This window comes from Muntiacus reevesi, chromosome 3, assembly GCF_963930625.1.
Source record: "Muntiacus reevesi chromosome 3, mMunRee1.1, whole genome shotgun sequence".
NCBI lineage: Eukaryota > Metazoa > Chordata > Mammalia > Artiodactyla > Cervidae > Muntiacus > Muntiacus reevesi.
The window spans coordinates 229579748-229589948 of NC_089251.1; positions in this window are offsets into that span (position 1 = coordinate 229579748).

Consider the following 10201-nt stretch of genomic DNA (forward strand, 5'->3'; position numbering starts at 1 on the left):
TGAGTTTGAGCAAGCTCTGGGAGTTGGTGATGGATGGGGAAGCCTGGTATACTGCAGTCCATGAGGTTGCAGAGTCAGACAGGACTTACTGACAACTGAACTGAACTCATGGTCAATGAACCCATCAGTAAAGTCAAAGTGTCTAATTCTCTAGTTGCTGCCACAATTAAGGAGATTTTAAGATCTTGACTTTTGCTCCTTAATGAAAATTGATGTTTGGCTTGCTTTACTTAAGTTACTGGTCTTAATTCTAAGTTCTCAAGTCTAGGATAAAACTATAGAATCTTTCTTTCTGCAGCAGAACCAACATATGTGGAGCATGTGGGATTTGTGAATAATGCACTTTGTTGAGCCAACAGCCTCAATGCCAGCCTAATTGTTCCAAGTAGTGGTTTGTTTCTTAATGAAGATTCCACAATGCAATTGTTGTAGAAAATAATCATTATTTTAGGACAGATGGTAAAGTGGCAAGATGGGGAAATGGTCCATATAATTCTGAATCTCAATCTTGAGTTTGATGGAGGATAAGAATTTGAATACTCCAGGAGGTGTATTTATACAGCTCTGAATCACCCACTTATTGCTCAGCAATTCATTCTCTTTTCTTTAAATAATGCAAACTTTGCCTACAGGACTGAAAAAGTAAATGACAATGTTTATCCTTTAACTAATTAAATACTTTGAGTAATGCCAAAGCATGGTTATGTTTTTTCCCTCTGTGTATGTATGTTCTAAATTCTGAAATGCAAGAGGGAGAAATAAAACTGGAAGTCCAGATAAGTATATTTTTAAAATTAAAACATAAATGACTCAACCATCTGTATTTTTTTGATTAAATATGAATAGCTGCATTTTTGATTTTCACTTTTGTTCCTGTAGCTGTAGATCTATATGCAATTATCATATATGTATCTATTTCAAACACATGCCTTTCTGGGACTATGAGCATATGGACACAAAACTTAATGTGATAGTGAAAATTTTTGGCACACTGCATCAATAAAACTAATTTTTAAAATTAAACTAATTTTTAATTTACCTATTATTCTATTACTTATTATTATCAATCATTTGTCTTTTGGTTCAATCCTCTACTAAAATATACAATACTACTGAAATTCTTCTTCATATAACATTGAAACCTCACCTAACCAAGCTTTAGGGAAATTAATGATTGATCATATCAGGAATTTTTAAGGCAAGCTCAGTAAAGGATTAAGGAAATTTTACATAAAAATATGTGAAAACAAATGCACTTTTCTTCTAAGTGATTTAATTCTGTATGTGCGTAAAACAGTTAAATATTTTACATGGCTATAAAGACTTTGGACTGCCCAGTCTCTACATGGCTCTACAGCCTCAATTTATATAAGCTCTTCTCCTCCCCTATACACATTTTTTGTTCCTTAAAATTATTGTCTTCCTAACCTGCAAGTATAAACTGCCCTTTACTTAGAATCCACTCCTATCCCCCAAATTTATAATTATTTACACACTGTTCACAACTCAAAATCAACTGTCACTCTCTAGGGACTTTTTTCTGTAACCCTAAAAATGTGTTTTGTTTCCCCTGTTTGATATTCCCATGACGTTATATGAATTCCCTGCAAAGCATTTATTATAGTTAAAATTAGACTCATAGTTGTTTGGTTATTTGATTAATAGTTCTCCCCTCTTTTGGATACAGAGTTCCACAAGGACAGAAAACCAGTTTTTTCTTGCCCACCATATTGTCCTCAATACCTCTCAAGGAGGCAATAACTAATCTTTGAATAAATGAGTGAATAGGTGAATCAGTGTTGATAAATTTTATGGAGAATAAATATTTAAGCTGAAACAACAAGAAAAATAATGTTTTTTATAGAGTTAAATCCCAACGTTCAGCATTTCCTTTTCTTTTCTACTCAAGATGTCAGGTTGCATTTTACAAACCTGCATAAAAGAAAAAAAAAAAAGGAGAATGCAAAAGAAAAATTGGGGAATATGCTATATGTATATGTAAACAGGAAATTAATCTCCATTAGTTGTGGACTATTTACTAGGAATGCTCTTTTCCTGAAGTAGGGGATTTCATTACATAGCGTTTTTTCCTATGCTTTCTATAATGAACCAGAAAATGTCTGCAAGTGAAAGTAGGTGACTTTTGCAAACCCAGCTGTAATCTGGCCCCTCCTGATGGCAGCGAATTATTCTTTTGCTAAAGCGTTTTATCATCACTGCTGAAAATATGTTTCTGACTAGGATGAAATATCTCCTTTTGCTCCAATTTCCCCCAAAATGCTCAAATTAGACTGGGTACATATTTCCAATTACAATTAAATTCTAGTGTTATAATTTGCCTGCTAGACTAAGGGTTCTTACTAACTACAATAAAATTAATGAGCTGGAAATGCTGCTGCAGCTTGGCTTGTAAAGGGCATGCTGAGGGGCTGTGAACACAGGTGCTCACAGAGAACAGCAGCCTGGCCCATTTCTAGGTGGGAAATATTTGTGAACACTTGAGTTAGCTGCTCAGCATGAACATTTCCTGAAGAGTATTGGTCTCACGCGGTAATAGTTTCCCACTGTGGGCTTCCAACTATTAATAATTTAGAGAGCTCATGCAAAATGATGAATCTCAGCTCCTATATCCAAATATTCTGATTTGGTTGCTTCAACAAGCATCTCAGATAATTCTGATACTAGTCAGTATTCTATGGACTACATCTTCCAGGCACACTGGCCTATGGGAGTATGTTCCAACTCCTCAGCATACACAAAATGGAACCTGTGGTTGACTCCTATTGGACTCTCAAGTCTGTCACTCACCCTGCTTCCTTTCCAATCTACTTTCTAGTCCTAGAGAGTGCTAACTTTAACACTGAGACTGTTTGATAACTTTTGCCTTTCTTCACACATTTCCCTCTTCTTTGACTGACCTTAACCACCTTTGCCATATTGAGGTCCAATTTTCAAGGCTCTTACAGATGTCAACTCTTTTCTAAAACATCAGATCACCACCCTTCTCTGTGTAAACCTAATCTACACCACAGAGTAAAGAGAGAAAATAGACAACATGCAAGTGGACCGTCTCCATCCCGTATCTATGGCAACCATCACCAATTGATCACACTTTTGACTCAGTTCCAAACTCTTCTAAACCATGCTCTCAACGCTATCACCTACCTGTGAGGTTTGGAGGATAAAAAGAAACATGTTGACCATTCTGGCTATCAGTTTTGAAAATTATTATTATTATATCTGTATTATTCCATAATATTACTTTTTTATATACATGTTTCCTACTAGACAGAAACATGGATCATGCTTTATCTTTATATACCATCAACTCCTGTCCTAGTACCTGGCATGAAGTAGGCCCACAATAAATGTTTGAAAAATAAGTTCATAATTGGATGATACTGTTTTCTGGAGGAAGATAAAGATTTTCTGTGTTCACCCTCTTTTAGTTCTGCTCTTTTATCTTTAAGATTATAGCTTCACTCAATAAAGTCTTTCTTTTTTTCTTTTGGTCTATTTGCATAGCTTGTGAGATTTTAGTTACTGGACTGTTCACTGAACTCTAGTCCATGGCAGTGAGAGTTCAGACCCCTAACCACTGAGCGGCCAAGGAATTCCCAGTAAGGTATTTATAATCATTCAATTGAGAGTAAAAGCTAGATATAACTTAGTCTGTCTGAGAAATGGTTTAATTATATCATTTGTATATCGTGAAGATCCCTAAACCAAGGTATATAACACTGAATCTTACTGATATTTTCAGGAAAGAATTGAATATTGCTCTACATCTGATCATAAAGAGTTAATAGACAATGAAATATTTAAGGCTAAAGCGCCCTCTGTCTTAATTCTTGGGCAAATGTCATTTCATCATTATCATAGCAATAGCATTTATTGGATATCCTCTAAGCTTCTGACTTTAATATACAAGAGTTTCAGTCTGCTGACCTGCCATTAAACAGATTTAAGAAAGCTTATTCTTAATAGAGTGAGATGATTGCACTAGAATGGAATTGACATAATCAGAAAGAAGGAACCAGGAAGAACAAATGCACAGTGCAGAGTAGATACAAGTAATAAAAATCTTCAAAATAGAAACATTATGTTTTCTAAAGTCCTTGTTATTAACAAGAATGCTATCACTCATAACATTACTGTGGCTTTATATAAACCAGTATCAACCAAATAGCTTAAAATAAAATAAGTATTCAGTTTTGTGAATTGACTCTCCAAATAATTTATTAATACAGGTGAGAAAAAATAACCTATAGGCCTAATTAGTCTAACTTCCAGAGCTCTTTAAAGTATGTCTAGGCATCAAGTAAACATTTGGTGACAGAATTAGCTGGCAGTATATTAGTGGTATATTAGCTGGTTATTCATTTATGGGAGGTTAGTTTCAAAGACTAGCACTGTACTTTTTCCTAAAGTACCAGGAGATTCATTCTCAAAAAACAAAACAAAACAAAAAACTCTTTATGTATGTTCTTGATTATCACCCTTCAGTTTCCTAAAACTCTGTTCATCTTTTTTTTTTTTTAAACATCATCCCTATTTATTCTGTTGGTTTAACAAATGCTCTGAATGGAGCATTCAAGTTTAACCTCTTTGTCTAGTAGGAAATACAACAGTGAGAGACTGCCATATCTCAAAATGCTCTTACTTAAAAAATTAAAAAATCTCGGAATTATAATTACCAAGAAGATTGATGTAGGTCCTCAGAGAGGTAGCATGATATATGGATAAAACTGAGGGGCTTGGGAGAAATGCAAGATGAAGTAAGTGCAAGGTTGTTTATTATAGCAATGGCTTAAACAGCAATGACTGCAAACAACTAAATGCTTAATAACAGTGGGCTGGTTAACAGATTATAATACATCAATGTAAAAGTCTAGGTACCTATAATAAAAAAACAAAGATTTTTTTTCTAACCTGATATTGAAAATTAGTAACATTTTTTAAAAAAAGCAGGTTGCAGGGGAATGTATATTTCATGACAGTTTGTGTTTTTAAAAGGAGCAATTTTATATGCACATTTATACCTTTTTGCTTATTAATGCTTACAGATTTTCTTTCAGGACACATCTGAATCTGCTAAAATTGATTACTGATATTTAGAAATTGAACAGTGGAATTATAAAACTGCTAAAAAAATCAGCAAATACAGTTTTAAAAATCATTAGTTTCATTATAAACGATATGGACACCAGACTTTCCCCTGGGTTTGGAGGTTGGATCCACTACTTGTAGGATAAGTGAACTTGAGTAGTTTCACTTTGTGGATCAGAGTCTGGATAATGGGACTCAACTAATGCTTACTCCACATTCTTTGGGAAGGGGAGGGGCTAGTGGTAAAGAACCCACCTGCCAATGCAGGTAGATATAAGAGACATGGGTTCATTCCTGGATCGGAAAAATCCTCTGGAGTAGAAAATGACAACCCGCTCCAGTATTCTTGCCTGAAGAATCTCATAGACAGCAGAGCCTGGCAGGGTGCAGTCCACAGGGTCGCACAGGGTCAGACATGACTGGAATAACAGCATGACAGTACTTTGAAAGCATTATCTGAGCATAAAACCACGCAGTAAGTGATGCCACTATTATTAAAATATAATACCTCACTGGGCTCATTTGCCTTGTTTAATAGCCCTTTAGCCAGTTAGCCTGAAATATTCACATGCTCTTACCTAACTACAAAGAGGCTAGAAAATGTGAGGGAAAAAATTGAATGTTTCATGAAGACCACTAACTCTGCCACAAAGAAGGAATAAACTTTTAAGACTTGGAAGACACTTTAATAAAACACATTATGGCAACTGTAAATAAATAAAAAATAAAATAAATTCTGGGAGGAGTCAGAGGGAAGGAATGATTTGAAATAGTCAATTATTATGGCTACAAGTCTACTTGGAAAATAGGAAGATTGAGGCAAGTGGCAAATGTTCAGCTGAGCAAATATGAGCTGTAGTAGGCGGGTCAGATTTCCTGTTAAAAGAATAAAACTGAGATTGATGATTAAGTGTTGACAATTAAGTTGAAATCTTGTGAAAGAGGAAAATGTTTATGGGTGAAAATAGTAAAAGAGAAAGCTTGAAAATTATCTCAAAGGATGATTAGTTGCTAAGCTATGTCCAACTCTCTTGTGACCCCATGGACTGTAGCCCACCAGGCTCCTCTGTCCTTGGGATTTCCCAGGCAAGAGTACTGAAGTGGATTGCCATTTTCTTCTCCAGGAGATCTTACCAACCCAGGGATTGGACCCACATCTCCTACATTGTTAGGCAGGTTCTTTACCACTGAGTCACCTGGGAAGCCCCTTAATAAATAATAAAGAAATACAAATAGATAAAAGAAGATAAAAATAAAGAAAGGTAAAGAACATAAGATCACTATTATGAAGCTGTGCATGATGAGTAGATTTACAGACATAAAGACTTTAATACTTGGCTATAATCTAGAACAAGTTTTATTTGTTCTTAAGATGAGAGAACTGAGATCCAAGAAGGTTGTGACTTACCCAATACCTTACAAATATTTTCCTGCCAAGATATAGAATGTAATATATAGAATATACGTCTTCTTTGTTTGACCTCCATAATACACTGCCTGATAGTTGGCCTTTAATGCAAATGAGATATCAACACAAATAAGCATTTAGTGTTAACTTTAACCTAGAGGAAATTAACCAGCATCAATCTAGTACTCACAGTGAAGTAATAACAAAATGGATCTAATAGTGCAGCCAGTAGAAATGGAACTTATTAAAAGAGGAAGAGATAGCAGATGAAGACTATTTGCACAATTTAGAGAGCATTAATTATCAAATTAAGAGGTATTGGTACTTAGGACATCTGAGGTGAATTGTGGCTTAAGCTTTTTTTAAATTAAAATGTGTACTTCATATTTTTAGAACTGTGCAATTTTATTTCTTCCAGATTTTCTTCTGGCATAGCCTGTCACAAAATTCAATTTTTAAAAGGTCAAATCTATTAAAAAGCAAAAGTGCTTGAGCTATTTTCTTGTTCTCCTTTTATACATTCTGCCTTAATTTTGAACGGTTAATTGAAAACCAGCTTCAACTTCAAAAGCCCAGTTGTAGTTGGAGACAGCTACCCTTGTAACTGGTGCTAGCTAACTGTCAGAACTCCTTTGTTAGGACCTGTCCTTATTGATTTGGGAAAACTTGAGAGCTGATTTAACCAACTGTGCCCAGTGTAAGGGAGAATAGCCTGGCTTTCGCTTTGGTGTCAGTAGAGCAAGTAGGAAGTGATCCTTTAGCAATTGCTTCTTGATAGTGTTAGAAATTCCTTTGATCTCATGTGCCTGGTTCTTCTTGTAATTAGGAAGGCTCATTTTTTCTTTGTCAACCCCCAAATAACTTTGAAATCCATTTTGCTAGCAGGTAAAAGGCTAGCTGAGTGTATATACAACCTTTGTTTAATACACCTCTCTCTGGGTAAAACCAGAGCTCTGGTTCTCCATAAGGGATATCCTGGCCCCTCTATTTACCAGCTTCTGTCCTTAGTTGGGATATCCAGGCTCCACTTCCTTTAGTCTTAAAATTGAGCTAATGATACAAGCTGCCATGCTTGGTTATGTTGAACATTAAATGAGATAACATTTGTGAAATCTCTAATATACTGTCTTAGAAATACTAAATACTTTGGTTAAAGCTAATAAATGATGGAGTTTGGATTTGAACTGGATTTTATATCTTTCCTCTACAATAAATATAATGCTGGGCCCATAAATGTATTTGGTTATCATCCCTATTGCTTTTGTGCTCCAGAAAATCTGGTAGTTCTTGTGGAATTTCCAGCTTTAGAACAACACAGTTTAAGGGAAAGGACCTTCACACAAGTGACAAATACTATTCAGTAGTCCATAATATGTGCCAAATGAGCAATAAGAAAGGAAACTATAAGCAAGGTGAAAAGACAGCTCTCAGATTGGGAGAAAATAATAGCAAATGAGGAAACAGACAAATGATTAATCTCAAAAATATACAAGCAACTCCTACAGCTCAATTCCAGAAAAATAAATGATCCAATCAAAAAATGGGCCAAAGAACTAAATAGACATTTCTCCAAAAAAGATATACAGATGACTAATAAACACATGAAAAGATGCTCAACATCACTCATTATCAGAGAAATGCAAATCAAAACTTCAATGAGGTACCATTACACGCCAGTCAGGATGGCTGCTATCCAAAAGTCTACAAGCAATAAATGCTGGAGAGGGTGTGGAGAAAAGGGAACCCTCTTACACTGTTGGTGGGAATGCAAACTAGTACAGCCACTATGGAAAACAGTGTGGAGATTCCTTAAAAAACTGGAAATAGAACTGCCATATGACCCAGCAATCCCACTCCTGGGCATACACACTAAGGAATCCAGATCTGAAAGAGACACATGCACCCCAATGTTCATCACAGCACTGTTTATAATAGCCAGGACATGGACGCAGCCTGGATGCCCATCAGCAGATGAATGGATAAGGAAGCTGTGGTACATATACACAACGGAATATTACTCAGCCATTAAAAAGAATTCATTTGAATCAGTTCTAATGAGATGGATGAAACTGGAGTCCATTATACAGAGTGAAGTAAGCCAGAAAGATAAACACCAATACAGTATACTAACGCATATATATGGAATTTAAAAAGATGATAACGATAACCCTATATGCAAAACAGAAAAAGAGACACAGATATACAGAACAGACTTTGGGACTCTGTGGGAGAAGGCGTGGGTGGGATGTTCTGAGAGAACAGCATTGAAACAAGTATACTATCAAGGGTGAAACAGATCACCAGCCCAGGTTTGATGCATGAGACAAGTGCTCAGGGCTGGTGCACTGGGAAGACCCAGAGGGATGGGATGGGGAGGGAGGTGGGAGGGGGGTTCGGAATGGGGAACACATGTAAATCCATGGCTGATTCATACCAATGTATGGCAAAAACCACTACAATATTGTAAAGTAATTAGCCTTCAACTAATAAAAATAAATGAACAAAAAATTTGGGTACAGGGAGAAGCTTCTTAAAGCTGATATAAACAGCCAAACTTTAAGAAGAAGGGATTTGCCTAAACTGTGAGGGATTAATCAAATGTCAATAAGAATAATAAGAAAGTGTAGTTCAAGGAGAAATTAAATGAACAAAGACATAGAAGCTGGCATGAATGGGGGATAATTAGCATATCTGTCTGCTGGAGTGATTTGTGTAGGTAAATAATAGGAAATATGTTTAAAGAGAGAGATGGTAATGAATGGGAGAGCACTTCAAATACCAAACTAGAGTTTATGAATAATGGTAAATTGATAAACGGCTTAGTACCTTTGACAAAATATTTTATATTATGATCAAATTTTCTTTTAAAGTGCTGTCTGAAATTGTGCCGCATTTTTGGCTAATATTGGCCCAAATTTCAATAGTTAGATAAGAATCTCCATTTTTCTCAGTTTAGTAAAAGTTGTTTTTCCATATTTTTTACACTGAAAGAAACAATCAAAATGCAGATTTGAATCTCCTTAGGAATATTAAATCAAACAACAACAAAAACGTAAAACTTATAAACAAAAAAAACTCCTGACAAAATTTTTCAGTAGGAAGAAGCAGAATGAGTAATTATAGAATAATTAAAAAATAATCTGTCAAAATTATTTTTACTGTCATGAACAGAAGACCACATCAAATCTAAAGCCTGGAAACCATCTATTATTTTATGGCCACAAGGGATGCTATATTATTATTTAAAGATATTTACTTATTTGACTTCTCTGGCTCTTAGTTGTGGTATGCGGGCTCTAGTTCACAACCAGGTATGGAACCTGGGTCTCCTGCATTGGGAACTCAAGAGTCTTAGTTGCTGACCACTGAGGAAGTCTCCAGAATGCTATATCATTGATGTAGAAATTGACATTCTGTAGGATATGGGATGGGGCTTCCCTGGTGGCTCAGACGGTAAAGCATCTGTCTACAATGCAAGAGTCCTGGGTTCAATCCCTGGGTTGGGAAGATGTCCTGGAGAAGGAAATGGCAACCCACTCCAGTATTCTCCAGTATGCCTGGAGAAGAATTCCATGAACAGAGGAGCCTGGCAGGCTGAAGTCCATGGGGCCACAAAGAGTTGGACACAACTGAGGATAGAACTGTGGCCTATATAGTTTTCCTCTCCTAGGCTTCTACAGACTC